The sequence below is a fragment of the Aegilops tauschii genome, chromosome 4, assembly GCF_002575655.3.
Source record: "Aegilops tauschii subsp. strangulata cultivar AL8/78 chromosome 4, Aet v6.0, whole genome shotgun sequence".
NCBI classification, from domain to species: Eukaryota; Viridiplantae; Streptophyta; class Magnoliopsida; order Poales; family Poaceae; genus Aegilops; species Aegilops tauschii.
The window spans coordinates 402,268,857-402,288,641 of NC_053038.3; positions in this window are offsets into that span (position 1 = coordinate 402,268,857).

Here is a 19,785-nt window from a genome sequence, read left to right on the forward strand (position 1 = left end):
CCGCCAAGCCCCAGGACAAGGCCCAGGCGCCACCCCGCGCATCCACAACCTTCTGAAAGCGGCTTCATCTCGCAATGTGGTCAATAAATAGTATATTCGCTTTAGAGCCATGGAAATGCAGGAACATAATCTTCTGTCCTATTCTCCAAGATGGACGGGCCTTCATTATTTGAGACCACCCATGAATAAGTATCTTTTCACCTCCAAGGGGAATGGAGTAGGTCAACATAAACATCATGTTGTGACCAAGCACAAGTCTGACCCGATCATGGTCAGGCATCTGTATAGGAACAATAGAACTGGGCAGTTTCTGTTTCAAGAAGATCACAGGTGTAAAACTGTGAATAAGAAAGAGTTTATCAACAACATATATAACAGAAAACAGCTTGTACCATAAGTTTCTCGACACAGTTAGACCTGTTCAACGAGTGCAGCAGTGGCACACATATCCCACGTGGCCTTCCACCATTGAAACGCCCCACAAGGACCTCAAGACGGTCAATAAAGTGTAGGAACATGTGGATGTCGTCCCAGTCAACTTTAGTGCCATCAGTAACAACTGAGTTCTTACAGAATAACAAACGAGTAGCCTGCTTAACTATGAAAAAACCTACACGTGCCACCAATTATAAGAAAATATTAGTTAGAAGTAGCATCTTCGTGAGAGATTCGTTGCTACTTCTAAAGTTAAATTGTGATTAGTTCGACAGAATAGGTGGATTAAAAAGTAATCGAGGCAACAAGCAAGAACCAGATACAAAACTAACATTGATGAACAATTGGAACGACGTCGGGGTCGAAGATCACAGTGAAGATGAGACCAGGTCTTGCTATTTCCATCAACATTCATGCGCGAACTTTCAGTCCGTAACACTTGAGAAAGTTTATCCAAGTTCGGCCATAAAAAAGCAGCGATCTTCTTGGTTCATGAACCCAACTCAGAACTTATATCCATGGCTTGTCTTCACTGTGACCATTAAACTAGTGTATTCAGTTATGGCAAGGCCGAGCATCTTGAGTACATGTGTTCTGGCAGAGCAAGGAATGCACTGCAGGAAAAATAATATGAGAACACAATGTATTCCCTATCCAAATCTAGAAATAATTTCCTCCTTCACATCAGTGTTGACCATGGTACTAGTACCTTTTATCCAAATATAGCAATCCAAATTTCCAAATTAGTCGACATCATGTTCAAAAAACGCCACCCTCCCGGATAGAAAAGAGGATTCTAGGAACATACTATGCGCGTTTAAAATCCTGTGTTATGATGAGAAGGAACAAGTGTGGCATCTCGCCGAGGGCGCAGAAACCTGTAGGGTCCTCACACTTTGGGCACTGCAAATGAAACACACTAGATTCAGTAGGAATAAAAATGCATCAACGGCGGCGGCTGCCATCCTAGGATTACCCGCGACCAAGGGACTTGGATTTATCGGGGATGGATGCAGAATTCATAGCAGGTTCTCCATAAGAAAACCCTATGCAATCGCCGAGAGGGGGTTTTCTCTGAACAAGCAGACGAGGGAGAAGGGGATTCAGGCCCAATTAAATATTGCCGCTTCGTCCGTCCAGCTTACTGCTAAAGCTGGAAAGGTGGGGGTTTGTGATTTGATGGCTCATTGGGCATTACTGCGGTGCTACGACCGGGGTGTGTCTACCATGTAGTTGTGCACTCTAATTTGGTGCATATGGCACGTGGACCCCGTTGCTGGATGCCCCACATATTAGCAAAAGGAAGTAGAAAGACAGGAGTAACTAGTTACACATAAATATATTTTTGACAAAGAGATACTCCTTCTGTAAATAAATATAAAAATCTTTTATATCACAACTTTATACATAAGAAAAATCAAGGGGAATATATATAACATATATAATTATAAAAAACAGAGTTTTTTTAACACAGTATAGACGAGTTGGTGATGATATGGTGTGCCTTCCATCCTACAATATAGGCCGTCCGATTTATATCTGACAGATAGGAAGGAAACCATGGCAATTTTGCAAAAAGGTACCCATACACCTCTCCACATTTTCAAATAAGGCCTTCCCTCGTTCATCCTTTTCTCTCACAAGATAAAATACTCATACAAATGCATCTTGATCTTACATGCAACACACGGGCATTATGGGGGTTCAGCTGAGAATATAATACTCAGACAGGCTCACGGTTCTGGACTTTGGGCCACAGGCCGGTGGGCATGCATGTTTGGGGGCCCATGTGTTCTACCTCAGCGCTTTTCATATTGCAAGCGATTGGTACGGCGCTGGTTTTCGATGCTGTCGCAAGGCGAATACACAAAATTGAATAAAGCACGACAGTTGTTAGAATGAAATCGAATGACAGTTCCTAACCAGCAACCAGAGTTGCAATTCTATCAATGATATACCATGTGATAAATAATACTGTCATACTACTTATACACACAGGACACTTGTTTCACCATGCCAGATTATTACATCAAAATCTCTCAGAGGATAGATCAGTTCGGCAGTTGCGTGCTGCTATTGAAGAATTTCAAAGTTGATTTGTACCAGCTCTCCTTGCCGAGAAAGTTCTATTTTCACATCATCCCCTACCGCAAGATATGATTTAGATTTGAACCTTGACCATCCTTTAGCATCAATCATCATGCGACCATCCTTTGTACTTACGGTATATTGAGCAGGTTCATTCACACCAAGGCTGCGGATGGTAAGAGAAACATGGCCACGGTCGCCCGGATTGTTGAACGACTCCCTCGTTGCTCTAGGAATTCTCTGTTTGCAAACAAGAAGACATACACAAACAGTTAGATCGACACAGTGAATCATGTGAAACAACATGGAAAGAAAAAAGAATGAAGCACTTGGGCGGTCAATGCTTACCAAGAAGGTGGACATGTCGGTTTTTGTAAGGACTTTGGTATATGAAGTGCGAACTGCAGCCCAGTCTGTTGCCGGTGCAACTGCTGGTTCCGTTGCCGCTGCATGGGCCAGAGCAGATGCAAGTGCAAGTTTCGGTGCAGGTGCCGAAGCCGTTGCTGGTGCCCATGCCGATGCGACTGGTAGTGCCGCTGCTGCTGCCGGAGATGGTGCTCCTTGTAAAGCTGGTGCCAGTGTTGGAGCAGGTGCCGATGTCGATGCCCGATCCTCCGGTAGATCAGCCTGATCCGCTGACGCGGTCGGTGCCCAATCCTCAGCTGGATCAGACTGAGTTGTTGCCGTTGTCAGTGCTAGAGCAACTGCCGGTGCTCGATCCGTTGCTGAAGGTGGCACCGATGTGCGAGATGATGTCTACTACGCAACTTTATTCTTGTAGACACGTGTTGGGCCTCCAAGCGCAGAGTTTTATAGGACAGTAGAAATTTTCCCTCAAGTGGATGACCTAAGGTTTATCAATCCATGAGAGGTGTAAGATGTAAATGGTCTCTCTCAAACGGCCCTGCAACCAAATACAAAAAATCTCTTGTGTCCCCAACACACCCAATACAATGGCAAATTGTATAGGTGCACTAGTTCGGTGAAGAGATGGTGATAAAAGTGTAATATGGATGGTAGAAATATATTTTTTTAATCTGAATAAATAAAAATAGCAATGTAGCAAATAGTAAACGGGCACGAAAACGGTATTGCAATGCTTGAAAATGAGGCCTAGGGTTCGTACTTTCACTAGTGCAACCTCTCAACAGCGCTAACATAGTTGGATCATATGATTATCCCTCAAAGTGCAATAAAGAATCACTCCCGAGTTCCTATTAGCGGAGAACAAAAGATAGAAATTGTTTGTAGGGTACGAAACCACCTCAAAGCTATTCTTTCCGTTCGATCTATTCAAGAGTTCGTACTAAAATAACACAAAGCTATTCTTTCCGTTCGATCTATCCTAGAGTTCGTACTAAAATAACACCAAAGAAAATTCATATTCATAATACTCAATCCAACACAAAGAACTACAAGGAGACCCCAAAGTTTCTATTGGAGAAAAGACAATAAAAACGTGCATCAACCCCTATGCATAGAGTACCCCAATGTCACCACGGGAATCCACAAGTTGAGTGCCATAACGTATATCAAGTGAATCAATATGATACCCCAATGTAACCTCAAGTATTCATGCTGCAAGACATACATCATGTGTTCTCAAATCTGAACATTTAATCCGACATGACAAAACTTCAAAGGGTAAAGATTCAATTCATCACAACAAGAGTATAGAGGGGGAGAAACAACATATGATCCATCTATGCTAACAAAGCCCATGATATAGATCACGAGAGAGAGAGATATTAAACACATAGCTACTGGTACAAACCCTCAGCCCTGAGGGTGGACTACTCCCTCCTAATCGTGGTGGCCGCCGGGATGATGAAGATGGCCACCGGAGATGATTCCCCCTCCGGCAGGGTACCGGAACAGGGTCTAGATTGGTTTTCGGTGGCTACAAAGGCCTGCGGCGGCGGAACTTCTGATATAGGTTAACCCCGAAGGGTTTCGGAATATTTGGGAATTTATAGTGCAAAGAGGGGGTGCGGGAGGCCACCGAGTTGGCCACAACCCACCTGGGCGCTCCAGGGCCCCCTGGCGTGCCCTGGTGGCTTGTGTCCCCCTTGGGGAACCCCCCAGGTGCCACTCTGGCCCATCTTGGGTGTTCTGGTCCATAAACAATCTCCAAAAAGTTTCGCGGTGTTTGGACTCCGTTTGATATTGATTTTCTGCGATGTAAAAAACATGCAAAAACAGCAACTGGCACTTGGCACTATGTCAATAGGTTAGTCCCAAAAAATGATTTAAAATGACTGTAAAACATCCAAGAATGATAAAATAACAACATGAATACTTCATAAGTTATAGATACGTTGGAGACGTATCAGCATCCCCAAGCTTAATTCCTACTCGTCCTCGAGTAGAGAAATGATAAAAGAAATAATTTATGAAGTGTGAATGCTTGCAAAGTGCATAAGTTTGATCAATGATAAATTCAATGACTTTTCCTAGCATCATAACAGCAATTCTTTCTCATAAAATTTCTCATGTTATAGTAGCAACCAATTCAAATGTTAAGGTTTAAACAATGAATTCTCTTGAAACTCAACAACCTATGTTCTTGATCACCAAGCAATTGCAATTTAACTTATTCAACGGAGTTTAAGTAAGAGCTCCACATACTCAACCATCTTATAGTCTTCTATGATTGCTAACACTCACCGCATACACATGAGCAAAATGTTTCAACCGGTCACATAGAAAGATAGGGGCTTATTGTTTTGCCTCCCAACGTATTCACCTCAAGGGTTATGTCAACAATAATAACTCATGCTACCCATATCCAACTGGATATATGTGCCTAGATCTTTCCTCGCCACATGATGCTTGCCAAAAGAGAAAAATAAAAAAGGAATAGAGAGAATAACTTTGGCTCTTTGCATAAAAGTAAATACTGAAAAGTAAAAGATAGGCCCTTCGCAGAGAGAAGCAGAGGTTGCCATGCGCTTATTTGTTTGTATGCTCAACCCCTTAGTGCAAAAGAACGTCACATTATATTGCCCCTTATGATAGCAACCTTTCTTATGCAGTCTGTCGCTTTTATTCTTTGCCATGCACAAGTAGTATCTCTACTTGGTGCAGAATTTTTGGCTAGCAAAGATGGGGGGCAAGCACCACATGTTGAAGGATCTATGACAATATAACATCTATGTGAATATGAACAAACATAAATCATTACGTTGTCTTCCTTGTCCAACGTCAAATTTTTTGGCATATAATATTTTGATGGGGGCTTGATGCGTCCATTTTGCATCATGTTTTCTTACTGTTATTTATAATGTTTTTATCCATAATAATGCTTTTTGGAGTAATTCTAATGCCATTTGTCTCATAATTTGCAAGGTACACACCAAGAGGGAGAATTCCGACAGCTGGAAATCTGGACTTGAAAAAGCTACGTCAGGCCACCTATTCTGCACAACTCCAAATGGGCTGAATCTTCACGGAGATTTTTATGGAATATATAAGAAATATTGGAGCCAATAAGTACCAGAGGGGAGCCACCAGGTGGGCACAACCCACCTGGGCGCGCCAGGCCCCACTGGCGCGCCCTGGTGGGTTGTGGCCTCCTCGGCCCACCTCCGGTGCCCATCTTTTGGTATATAAGTGGTTTTGACCTAGAAAAAATAAGAATAATACTTTCGGGACGGAGCGCCGCCGTCTCGAGGCGGAACTTGGGCAGGAGCCCTTTTGCCCTCCGGCGGAGCGATTCTGCCAGGGGAACTTCCCTCCCGGAGGGGGAGGCCATCCTCATCATCATCACCAACAACTCTCCCATCTTGGGGAGGGCAATCTCCATCAACATCTTCACCAGCACCATCTCATCTCAAACCCTAGTTCATCTCTTGTATTCAATCTTGTTACCGGAACTATAGATTGGTGCTAGGGGGTGACTAGTAGTGTTGATTATATCTTGTAGTTGATCACTATATGGTTTATTTGGTGGAAGATTATATGTTCAGATCCATTATTCATATTAATACCCCTCTGATCATGAGCATGTTTGTTGTTTGTGAGTAGTTACCTTTGTTCTTGAGGTCACGGGATAAATCATGTTGCAAGTAATCATGTGAATTTGATATGTGTTCGATATTTTGATGGTATGTATGTTGTGATTCCCTTAGTGGTGTCATGTGAACGTCAACTACATGACACTTCACCATATTTGGGCCTAAGGGAATGCATTGTGGAGTAGTAAATAGATGGTATGTTGCGAGAGTAACAGAAACTTAAACCCTAGTTTATGCACTATTCCATAAGGGACCGATTGGATCCTATAGTTTAATGCTATGGTTAGAATTTATTCTTAATACTTTTCTCGTACTTGCGGATGCTTGCGGGAGGGTTAATCATAAGTAGGAGGTTTGTTCAAGTAAGAACAGCACCTAAGCACCGGTCCACCCACATATCAAATTATCAAAGTAGCGAACACAAATCAAACCAACATGACGAAAGTGACTAGATGAAATTCCTGTGTACCCTCAAGAACGCTTTACATATCATAAGAGACCATTTTGGCCTGTACTTTGCCTCAAGAGGATTGGGCTACCTTGCTGCATACTTATTGCTACTTTCGTTACTTGCTCGTTACAAATTATCTTGCTATCAAACTACTCGCTACTTATAGTTTCAGCACTTGCAGACATTACCTTACTGAAAACTACTTGTCATTTCCTTCTGCTCCTCGTTGGGTTCGACACTCTTACTAATGGAAAAGAGCTACAATTGATCCCCTATACTTGTGGGTCATCAGGTCTCACAATCACAAAAGATTTCCGAGATAGTGTATTTTCATGTGAAAGTTCTCTTCCTTATACTAAATATTCGTGAATTGCTTGTATGACCAATATTGTGATTGTCAAGCCTCAAAAGATTTCACTTTCTAAACCCAATGTGAAGCTACCACTAGGCAAGATATGATTTCAACTTCATGACATTCAATTTATTCAACAATTTACTCATAGGATATAAGTGAAGCACAAGAGTAAATGACAAGCTACTCCAAAAAGATATAAATGAAGATCATGAGCATAACATTTCTTTCTCTCAAATTAATTTAAGTGAAGCAAGAGAGAATTTCTTCAAAAATACTAAAGCACACCATGCTCAAAAAGATATAAGTGAAGCACTAGAGCAATTCCATAGAAAAGAGCTTCGTTGACGGGATGTGAATGCCGCTTACCTAGCCTCCCTGGCAACTATTTGAGGACTCTATTTTATTTAACAACTTTCAGATCTAAGTATTTTATTAAAACAGCAAGCAAAACAAAACAAAATGACATTCCAACAATAGCACAACTCATGTGGAGAAGCAAAAACTTTGGCTCAACTGATACTAACCGATAATTGTTGATGAATAAAGGTGGGATGCCTACCGGGGCATCCCCAAGCTTAGATGCTTGAGACTTCTTGAAATATTATCATGGGATGCCTTGGGCATACCCAAGCTTGAGCTTTCGTGTCTCCTTAATTCTTCTCATATCACGGTTTTCCTAAATCTCAAAGAGCTTCATCCACACAAAACTCAACAAGAACTCGTGAGATAAGTTAGTATAAACCGATGCAAAATCCTTATTATTCTCTACTGTAGCAAATCACTAAAATTATTATTCAACATTTCATACTAAATGCCTCTGCATATTTAATACTCCTATCCTCAAATAGGATCACTAAACAAGCAAATATGCAAACAATGCAAACATAACAGCAATCTGCCAAAACAGTACAGTCTGTAAGGAATGCAAGAGTATCAATACTTATTCAACTCCAAGCATTATGAAATTTTACCACACTATAGAAAATTTATCAGAGCTCATTTTGCAAAAAGTTTCAACATTTTATCACATTCTGACTTTTCTAGGGAATTTTTACAACAGCGGTAAACTTTCTGTTTTCAAACAGCAACATGTATACTTGCAAAATAAGCATGGCAAAGGCTATCATTGCCACTTTTATTGAAATAAAAGATGCAAAACATTATTAGAAATAACATCAAGCAAATCCTAACAAAATAAATTGACGCTCCAAGTAAAACACATATCATGTGACGAATGATAACATAGCTCCAAGTGAGATTACCAATAATGTTGAAGACGAAAGAGGGGATGCCTTCCGGGGCATTCCCAAGCTTAGTTGCTTGGATCTTCCTTGAATATTAACTTGGGGTGCCTTGGGCATCCCCAAGCATAGGGTCTTGTCACTCCTTATTCTCCTCATATCGATATCTCACCCAAAACTTGAAAACTTCAATCACACAAAACTTAACGGAACTTCATGAGATAAGTTAGTACGATAAAGAGCAAACCATTTCACTTTGGTACTGTCAAAGACAAGATTCATAATTGTTTACACACAATGCCTACTGTAGCATATCATTTCCACAATTTATATTGAGCAATATAAGAGCATCTCCAGCTGTGCCCCCCAACATGCCCTCCCCAGGCGTTTTTTCCGCACCGGCGCCCAAAAATCGGCCCGGTCGCGCCCCCAGGAGCCCGTTTTTCGCCGGCTTGGGCCGAAATTGGCGTCGGCGGCCCCAGGCCGAAACCGGCACGCTGGGGGCGCCCGGGGGTGTCGGGGCGAGCGGTTTTGGCGTGAAAGAGTCGTGGGCCCGCCGAGTCAGCGGCACGCGCCTCGGTTTCCCGCGGGGAATCAATGGCAAGGCCGCCGCCGGTCAGCCTTGCCATTGATTCCTCAAGGGCGGGCGCCCGCGATGATGCCTCCCCTTCCGCCACGCGTACACACGGTATGGGGCTATAAAACCCTGCGGCTCCCCCTCGCCGCTGGCCACACCAGCCCGAGCCCAAACCAGTCGCCGAGCTCTGCCTCCCTCCCGTCCGCCGCCGAGCTCTGCCAGTGTCCCCTTCCCTCCCCTTCCCTTCCCTCTCGATGGCCGAACGCTTCCCCGGCAACGCGGCGGCGGCCCACGGCTTCGGCCGCCGCTCGCTCGACGAGTATGAGGCGTACCTCCTATTCGAGGCCAACATCCCGGCGCCGCTCGCTTCACGAGTGGGAGGCGTACCTCCTATTCGAGGCCAACATCTCGGCGCCGCCGGACATGCGCGTCGGGCCGACGGGGTGGAGGCTCAGCAACGGGGGAGTCCCCACCCCCCGGTGCCCGACGTCGATGCGTGCCCCGGCATCTTCGCTGCCGAGGTCGACCGCGTGAGGGCGTCCCTGCCGGAGGAGCAGCGCGCCCACTCCCAGTACGCCGTCGACAACCACGCGTCGTGGGCGGCGTACTTCCAGCGCCGACAGGCGCAGCGGCTGGCGTCCACCAACGGGGCGCCGGTGGTGGGCGGCATGAAGAACAACGACGGGCGCCGCGTATGGTGGGGCGTACCTCTAGGGCGGCAACAACCGCTGGCATACCCTACCGCGGCGGCCGCCCTGTCCCCACGCCAGAGCACTGGGCAATGGGCGCCGAGGAGGTTCGGCTCCTCCTCGACCTCCTCTTAGTCCTCCTCCCGCTCCTCCTCCCATTCCTCCGGCTCGCCGGCGCTGCTCGGCGTCAAGGCTGACCCCGCCGTGGAGACTCCGCTCGGCCGGCGCACGCGTAGCGCCGGCATCGTCATCAACGAGGGCGGCCGACGCGCCTCCTCCTCGGCTCCCCCGCGCTATGTCAAGCCAAAGACGGAGCCAGGCCTCGCCGCCGTCAAGATGGAGCCAGGGCTCCCCATTGTGAATACGGAGCCCGGGCTCGCCGGCGGCGAGGAGGTCGACGACGCGGCGGCCCTGAAGTGGGCGCGTGAAGACTGGGCGCACACGGAGCTAGAGCGCCAGCGCCTCGCCTACGAGCGCTTCGAAGCTCGGCGCCGTGGCCGGGACGAGGGAGGCGTCGTCGTCATCAACGACAGCGACGATGATGATGACGCGCCGCCGCCACCGGTCCGCCAGGGCGACGCCAGGCAGGGGTCCATCAGGGGCGGCCACGTCAAGAAGGAGAAGGCCGCCGACGACGACGAGGATGGCGGCGATGTTGGCGACTTCGTCGCGCTCGGCGACTTCTTTGCCCCTTAGTTAGATTTTTTTAAATAACTTATGTAAAACGTCAAACATGTCGAATATGTGCCAAGTTTACCGAGCTTTAGCCGAATGTTTTTTGTCCAATTTGCCGAATTTTGCCGAATTCTGTTTTAAAAAATAAACCCGCGTCTGGGGCGTCCCTGGGGCGAGCGGCTGGGAACCGGCTTGCCCCCACGCCGAACTTTCGCGCCGGATCGCCCCCAGGCGGCGATTTTACGCGCCCCCTGGGGGGCCAACGGCTGGAGATGCTCTAAGCCATAGAAACTAGGTAACAAGCAAACTATGCATTGAAAAGAGAATCTGTCAAAAACAGAACAGTCTGTAGTAATCTGCACTCAAACCATACTTCTGCTACTCCAAAAATTATGAAAAAATTAGAACCATGTGAGAAATTTGTATATTAATCTTCTGAAAAAAGAATCAACTCAAAAGCACTCTTCTGTTAAAAATAATAATTATTTTTGTGAGCGCAAAAGTTTCTGTTTTTCAGCAAGATCAAATCAACTATCATCCAACATGGTCCCAAAGGCTTTACTTGGCAATTTATTGAAACAAAAGCAATAAAACATGATCAATACAGTAGCATAATCATGTGAACACACAAAAACAGTAAGTAAAAGTGTTGGGTTGTCTCCCAACAAGCGCTTTTCTTTAATGCCTTTTAGCTAGACATGATGATTTCAATGATGCTCGCATAAAAGATAAGAATTGAAACACAAAGAGAGCATCATGAAGCATGTGACTAGCACATTTAAGCCTAACCCACTTCCTATGCATAGGGATTTTGTGAGCAAATAATTCATGGGAACAAGAATCATCTAGCATAGGAAGGCAAAACAAACATAACTTCAAGATTTTCAACACATAGAGAGGAAACTTGATATTATTGCAATTCCTACAAGCATGTGTTCCTCCCTCATAATAATTTTCAGTAGCATCATGAATAAATTCAACAATATAGCTATCACATAAAGCATTCTTTTCATGATCCACAAGCATAGAGATTTTACTACTCTCCACATAAGCAAATTTATTCTCATGAATAGTAGTGGGAGCAAACTCAACAAAGTAACTATCATGGGATTGAAAATTAAAATCATGATGACAAGTTTCATGGTTATCATTATTTTTTATAGCATACATGTCATCACCGTAATCATCATAGATAGCACCTTTATTATCATAATCAATTGAAACCTCTTCCAAAATAGTGGATATATCACTAAATAAAGTCATGACCTCTCCAAATCTACTTTCATCAATATAATCATCATAAATAGGAAGCATTCTTTCATCATAATAAATTTTCTCATCAAAACTTGGGGGACTAAAAATATCATCATCATCAAACATAGAATCCCCAAGCTTATGGCTTTGCATATCATTAGCATAATGCATATTCAAAGAATTCATACTAACAACATTGCAATCATGCTCATCATTCAAATATTTTGTGCCAAAAATTTTATTGACGTCTTCTTCTAACAATTGAGCACAATTTTTTGAACCATCATTTTCAAGAAAGATATTATAAATATGATCAATAATATGATCCAACCTCAATTCCATTTTTTTAGTTTTCTTTTATAAACCAAACTAGTGATAAAACAAGAAACTAAAAGATTCAATTGCAAGATCTAAAGATATACCTTCAAGCACTCACCTCCCCGGCAACGGCGCCAGAAAAGAGCTCGATGTCTACTACGCAACTTTATTCTTGTAGACACGTGTTGGGCCTCCAAGTGCAGAGTTTTGTACGACAGTAGCAATTTTCCCTCAAGTGGATGACCTAAGGTTTATCAATCCGTGAGAGGTGTAGGATGAAGATGGTCTCTCTCAAACGACCCTGCAACCAAATACAAGAAATCTCTTGTGTCCCCAACACATCCAATACAATGGCAAATTGTATAGGTGCACTAGTTCGGCGAAGGGATGGTGATAAAAGTGTAATATGGATGGTAGAAATATATTTTTATAATCTAAATAAATAAAACAGCAAGGTAGCAAATAGTAAACTGGCACAAAAACGGTATTGCAATGCTTGAAAATGAGGCCTAGGGTCCTTACTTTCACTAGTGCAACCTCTCAACAGTGGTAACATAGTTGGATCATATGATTATCCCTCAAAGTGCAATAAAGAATCACTCCCGAGTTTCCTATTAGCGGAGAACAAAAGATAGAAATTGCTTGTAGGGTACGAAACCACCTCAAAGCTATTCTTTCCATTGATCTATTCAAGAGTTCGTAATAAAATAACACCAAAGCAAATTCATATTCATAATACTCAATCCAACACAAAGAACTAGAAGGAGACCCCAAAGTTTCTATTGGAGAAAAGATAATAAAAACGTGCATCAACCCCTATGCATAGATTACCCCAATGTCACCGCGGGAATCCGCAAGTTGAGTGCCATAACATATATCAAGTGAATCAATATGATACCCCAATGTCACCTCAAGTATTCATACCGCAAGACATACATCATGTGTTCTCAAATCTGAACATTCGATCCGACATGACAAAACTTCAAAGGGTAAAGATTGAAATCATCACAACAAGAGTATAGAGGCGAGAAACATCATATGATCCATCTATGCTAACAAAACCCATGATATAGATCACGAGAGAGAGAGAGAGATTAAACACATAGCTACTGGTACAAACCCTCAGCCCCGAGGGTGGACTACTCCCTCCTCATCATGGTGGCCGCCGGGATGATGAAGATGGCCACCGAAGATGATTCCCCCCTCCAGCAGGGTGCTGGAACCGGGTCTAGATTGGTTTTCGGTGGCTACAGAGGCCTGCGGCGGCAGAACTTCTGATCTAGGTTAACCCCGGAGGGTTTCGGAATATTTGAGAATTTATAGTGCAAAGAGGGGGTGCGGGAGGCCACCGAGGTGGGCACAACCCACCTGTGCGCGCCAGGGCCCCCTGGTGCACCCTGGTGGCTTGTGGCCCCCTCGGGGCACCCCCCAGGTGCTGCTCTGTCCCATCTTGGGTGTTCTAGTCCATAAAAAATCTCCAAAAAGTTTCGCGGTGTTTGGACTCCGTTTGATATTGATTTTCTGCAATGTAAAAAACATGCAAAAAACAGCAACTGGCACTTGGCACTATGTCAATAGGTTAGTCCCAAAAGATGATATAAAGTGACTATAAGATGATCGTAAGACATCCAAGAATGATAAAATAACAGCATGAATACTTCATAAATTATAGATACATTGGAGACGTATCACGAGACAGCGGCGATCGTGTCTGGTCTGCTAGCATCAGCTTTGTAACTTGACTAGGCTCCGTGACCGTGATCCAGTCTTTTTCTTCATTTCTTTTAAACGCGAGAAGGACTAACTGTGGCGTGTTTGTTAAACCAAACTGTAGTTCATCATAGGGATTCAGCTTGTACTCAGACAACATACTGATCCAATTTTTTCCAGTAATATAAGTGATGGACAGTGCCTTCGTTACTGACACGACATAAGAAGTGAAACTTGCAAAAATAGCCATCATAGAGCAAACCAAATGATTTATTCTGTGATGAATGTCACATGGCAAAACCTGATCGTAAAATTGCGGCAAAAGAAAGAAAACATGACATTAAATCAATAAGATTTAGACAGTAAATCAATAAAATTTACTTGATGTGACATGAGTGAATCCTTACTAGGAAATCACTATGTTGAAGTACTAAACAGAAGATTGATCGTCCAACTACGTGTGGCATGCAGGGCCCCGCCTACTCCCACAAGCAGGACAGACCAAAGGTCATGACAAATCGTATGGACCGAACATCCATGGGACTGGAAATCCTGGTGGGTACGATAAACCCTGCAATGCATACAGATATTGGAGTGTAACCATAATTGATAAACCATCCCCACAAAAAAGATGATCTGGATACTTCAAAATATACATACTGAATTGAGTGGACAAACATTAACATAGATTGTTCTCAGGACTCACCACACACCAATAGCGACATTACTAAACAATACAGGGTTCACAAACACAAATCAAGTACTGAACAATAGTACTTACTACAGACAAGCAAAGTTGCACTAATTAAACTCTGCAGACTATTTCTTGCCACCGACATTCGGGATGAACCCCGCATAACCGACTAGGCCATGGACTTCGTGAGAGATGTCTACCTGCACCATCACCATCTCATCAACCTTGGAGAACCTAACAGAGTGGTCTTTCCACTCATAAACATGATGATGAAGATAGGCCGCATCAGATTTGTTGGGAAGCTTTACAAGAACCACACCCATCGTAATCGAAGGCACAACCAGGAAATTGTTGTGGTCAAGTACAGCCTCGAGAACACGCCTGACAACAATGCTAAAAGAAAACACTAGTTCAGGACACGTGGCGACAAGGACACAACAGCTGGATGGTTTAGCAGTACAACTCATCCTTAGGTCTTCTAGTTCTCACGGCATGACTTTGAGAACTTCATCTCCACTGCGGACCTGGTTCTAATTCAAACAAAAACCAAATATTTTATTACTACCTCCGTTCAGAAATATAAGATGATTTTTGATATTTTACTCCATGTATGACTACATATACACACAGAAATGAGTGAACAAAGACACTAGAACATGTCTTCAAAGGCATGAGAGCAGAGGGATTACTTGCAATATCCATAACACAAGTTACTGAGGCAAATATACCCTCTTCAAAGGTAGCATTGATGTTCATAAAGTAGTTGAAAGTAATCTATAAGAAATCAGTGTCAACCTCTCGCATGTTTTGGTCAAAAGAGGAATTTAGAACTATTTTGGCACACAAAAATCACATGCAAGATCACCCAGAAAGTTGTACTACTAGTACTAGTACTGATGAAAAAACACGATCAAGATCGAGAAAAAGATCATCAAGAAGAGATATTACCTGGACTTGCTTAATGAGGGATCCCGGAGAGGGGGGCTTGGACAGGGCGATGGCTTTGAGCTTGTCTGCGGTTGTCTCGGCGAGGTGCTTGCGCTTCTTCGTACCATGAGCCTCGACGGTTTTGGCCAGAGCCAAAGACATCACTACGGCCGGTGCTCCAGCGTCCATCAAGAAACTGTCAAATAGAAGTAAAAGAAAAGAAACCATAATGACAAACCCAAAAGAAGAACAGAGAGGGAGTTATAGGATCGTCTCGGGGTTGCAAGACCGGGCCTTGGCCAAAATCAACACCATTGATGCGCTCACCTTTCCTTCTTTGGGGGAGAAGAACAATGGCAGAAGCAGGTTGGGGTTTTCTTGAAGATATGAGGAACAAGATGAGGGAGAAGCGAGTGGGGTTTTTCTTCAAGAGAGGAAGCTGAGAGAGAAGAGTGAAATGATGGTTGCTTCGCCCGTCCAACTTACTGCTGGAAAGGAGGGTGTTTTGTGATTTGACGGCTCATTGGGCATTACTGCGGCGCTTCGATCGGGATAGTCTACCGTGTAGTTGGGCACTCTACTACGAAGTAATTTAGTGCATGGCTGGTGGACCCCGATGCTGGCTGTCCCACACGTCAGCGAAAGTGAGTAGCAAGGTTCCTGACGACCATCGAGGATGATCCGCACGGTAGAGTGTGTCCACTGTTTTTCTGAAGAAGAAAAAATGATTAGAGCAAGCGTTTCCACTCTTACGACGGAGGAGTGCGAAACACGGCAGCCACTTGAACATACACAGTGCTCCTACTACTAGGCATGTGCAGTGGTTCATACGTCAGTACTGCATAATCTTGTTGCTAGTGTAGTAAGATATGACGATAACAAATGATGTTGTGCGCATGTCAACTATATGAATAGTAATGTAACATAGTACCGCTTTTTCGACTGTCCGGTCGAGAATGAACGGTGAGATCAATGTTAACAGAACTAGGTCTACAGCGCACGGAGAGTATGATGCTACAGTACTCCATGAAACATGAACCATATGAAGCATGAATCAGTGTTAGGCAGGGTGTATGAAGGGTGCACGGGATGGGAGCAAAAGTTCCCTTCTCGACCCACTTTTGGGTGTTTGGCAGAGTGCACGAAGGGTGCATGAGTCCACACTAGTAGGTTAACACAAATACATGAAGTGGGAACAACTATATTGAGATGAGAATGCAACCAAACACACCCACACGCTTTGTTCTACAGTGACTGATCTGCATCGTCTGAGTTTGATCCAATGGTCATGTTGTGCCGAGACATGGACATGCCCATGCAGAGGACGCCTAAACACCACCGAAGTCCCATTGCTTCTCGAGGTGCACGACGTTGGTGATGCAGGGTGCAACCGCCCGCAGAGCCCGCTCCCGGTCGACGGGAGCCAGCTCGTCAAAGACGGCGTCCAATGGCACGAATGGATTCTGGTGACGGAGCATTGAGAGGATTCGCCCAGCAACGGCGACAGCAGCCTACAACCCCTTCTTGTCCAGCTCCGCACCCACCATCGCGCGGAGATGGCTCAGCTCCTCGAAGATATAGGTGAAGAAGGAGACCAGGTCAGGAAACCACAGCTCATTGAAGTCGACGGGGGGGTCGAATGGGTTTAGCCCGACGGCCGGCATGGTCGCGCTGGCACGACGATAGGCATCGCGCAGCCGCAACATGTGTGTGGCAACTTGGTCCACCAAGTGAGTGAGGCGATCTTGGACCTCGTCACGATCGGCCCGCTCACGCTCCAGCCGGCTCCCTTGACGGCCTATCATATCTCCCGCTTTCTGCAGCAACACTGCTGACGCGTCGAGCATCTTTGTGGTGGACGCCTGCCGCTTTTGAAGCTCCGTGAACTCCCGCACCTAACGGAGGAGCATGGCACTCCTCCCCTCCTTGCGCTCACGGAGCTCCACGTCCTTGGCCCTGAGCTCCGCATCCTTGGGCTGGAGCTCCTGTGTCAGGCGCCTCACCTCAGACTCCGTGATCTGTTGCACCGCCATGGCACCAGGTAGAAGCAACGGGGAGAGGAAGCAAAGGGGGCGAAACGGCTGAAAGGCAATGCAATCTACGGGAAGGCGGAGGGAGCCAGTCGAGGAGCGGGGTGAATCTTTTGGTTTTCACCATGGGAAAACACCAGTCGACGACTTTTCACATCAGCGAGCAGTGGGTTTTACAGGCGGAGTCATTGTGACTAATTGCTGCCGCGCCTGCTCCCGTCAATCAAAAAATTAAAAATCCTGTCGCGCCTGCCGCACCCAAACACCAGAGCAATGCTGCGGTGGATATTTAAATTTACCTGCCAGCAAGGAGATAAAAAAAGTGGTGAAAAAACAAATGTGGCGGCGGCCTAGCTAATCGGTCGCACTAGCCCAACTAACTAGCCACCGTGCTTCACTAATGTACTCGGCGGGAAAGGTGGTCTTTCGTGATTTGACGAATCATTTACTTGCTTCGGCGCTACGACCGAGGAGGACTCAGAAAACGCGTTGTAGGGTGTCCCACATCTCGGCAAGGAAGAATATATGCGTGCACCACCCGGGAGGACCCCGAAACCACGCGGTAGGGTGTGCCACGTCTCGGCACGGAGGAAAAATGTGCGTGTAAAAATATATTGTATCAGACGTAGTACCTATGGTGTGGCACGGAGGAAAAATGTGCGTGTAAAAATATATATGCGTGCACCACCCGGGAAAACACCCCACAACCCACACAGCTTCATCATGCTAACATGGCAAAGAGGATAGGTGTGGTTAGCTCCGTCTCGACCAGCCACGGCATCTCTTGTTCTAGGCGATTCTTCTATTTTCCAAGCTTTTTTCAGTTATAATAACACCACGGCAAGCTACCACTGCTCTTCGTGTGTGCCTGTGCGTCTAAAGGAGAGGAGAGAGAGATCGCAGACCTGGGACCCACTAGTAAGTGAGTCAACGGTCATGCATGTGTTGACGAGCCACTCCCTCTACTCCACTCAATGTAATACTGTATAAAATCAAGTTATGGGACAAAGCCAACAACCGTTGTTGTTTCAGGCTATCGACTTGCGCTTTGTAGTCCAGGTTGCCAGTTCATATCTTGTCTTTCAGATTTTTTAGTTTTAGGTCCAAATTTGATCAATGATAAGTGGGACCCACGTGTGTTGTTCCGATATTTTAGTGTAGGATGGTTTTTTTGAACAAACACTTTGCACGGTTAGACAAGTAACGGCACGAGTTACACGTATTTTGCAAGTTTACGGACAAAAATGATAGCGGCATAGAATATCACATCCACCCCGTAGCTTAGATGCTATGGTGATACGAGTGTTTACATCGTTGGAACTGAGATCCAATGGCTTGGGAGTAGTCTTTGTAATTATGCGCAATTTCCAAACTCTCCAAGAGTTTTTGCAAATAAAACATTCAGGCCTTGTGTGTGCCGCTGCATCTTGGATCCAACGGCTCCCCGTTGCTCATATTAGGTGCTCCCCATAGCTTAATTAGCCGCTACGGTGATACGAGCATCTAGGTCGTATGATCTGTGATCAAATGCCACATGCGTAGTACTTGTACTTTCTGCGCAATTCCCAAACTCTCTCAGGCGTATATTGCAAAAACATTCAAACCTCCTACTATGAGCCGTTAGATCTCCGTGAACTCGTATCACCATAGAATCTACAGTGCGGAGCTCCTCATATTCTCCCGTGCGAGAAAACATCAGGTGCTCTCGCAGCTTGGATGCTACAGTGATACAAGCTTCGAGGTCATTTGATCTGAGATCCAATGGCATTTGAGCAGTCTTTGTGCTTTTAAGCAGTGGCCAAACTCTTTGGGGGCTTTTCTGCAAAAAAGCATTCGGACCACCAAGGAGTTGTTGGGTCACAAATCCAACGGCTCCGAAGAGCTTGTATCACCAAAGCATCTAAGGTGTGGTAGCACATGATATTCTTACATATAGGAGAATATGATGTCCTCCTTCATCTTAGATGCTATGGTGATACGAGCTTCGAGATCGTTGGATATGGGATCCAAGGGCATCCGAATAGTTTTTTTACAAATTGTGTGCAATTCTCAAACTCATTAAGGTTTCCTGTAAAAATATTAAGACATCCTGTGAGCTACAATATCTCAGATCTACAAGCTCCAAGCAACTCATATCAGCATATAGCATCGAAGGTGTGGGGGCACATGATATTCTCCCGGGGAGGAGGGGGCAGAACCAGTCGGTGTTTGGGAGGGTGGGGACAAACATAATCTAAAAAATCCTAAACACAACTTCACAATTTTATCTAAGGTCGAGGGGTTAACCCCCGACAATCTACATAGCTCCGCCTAAACACAACATTT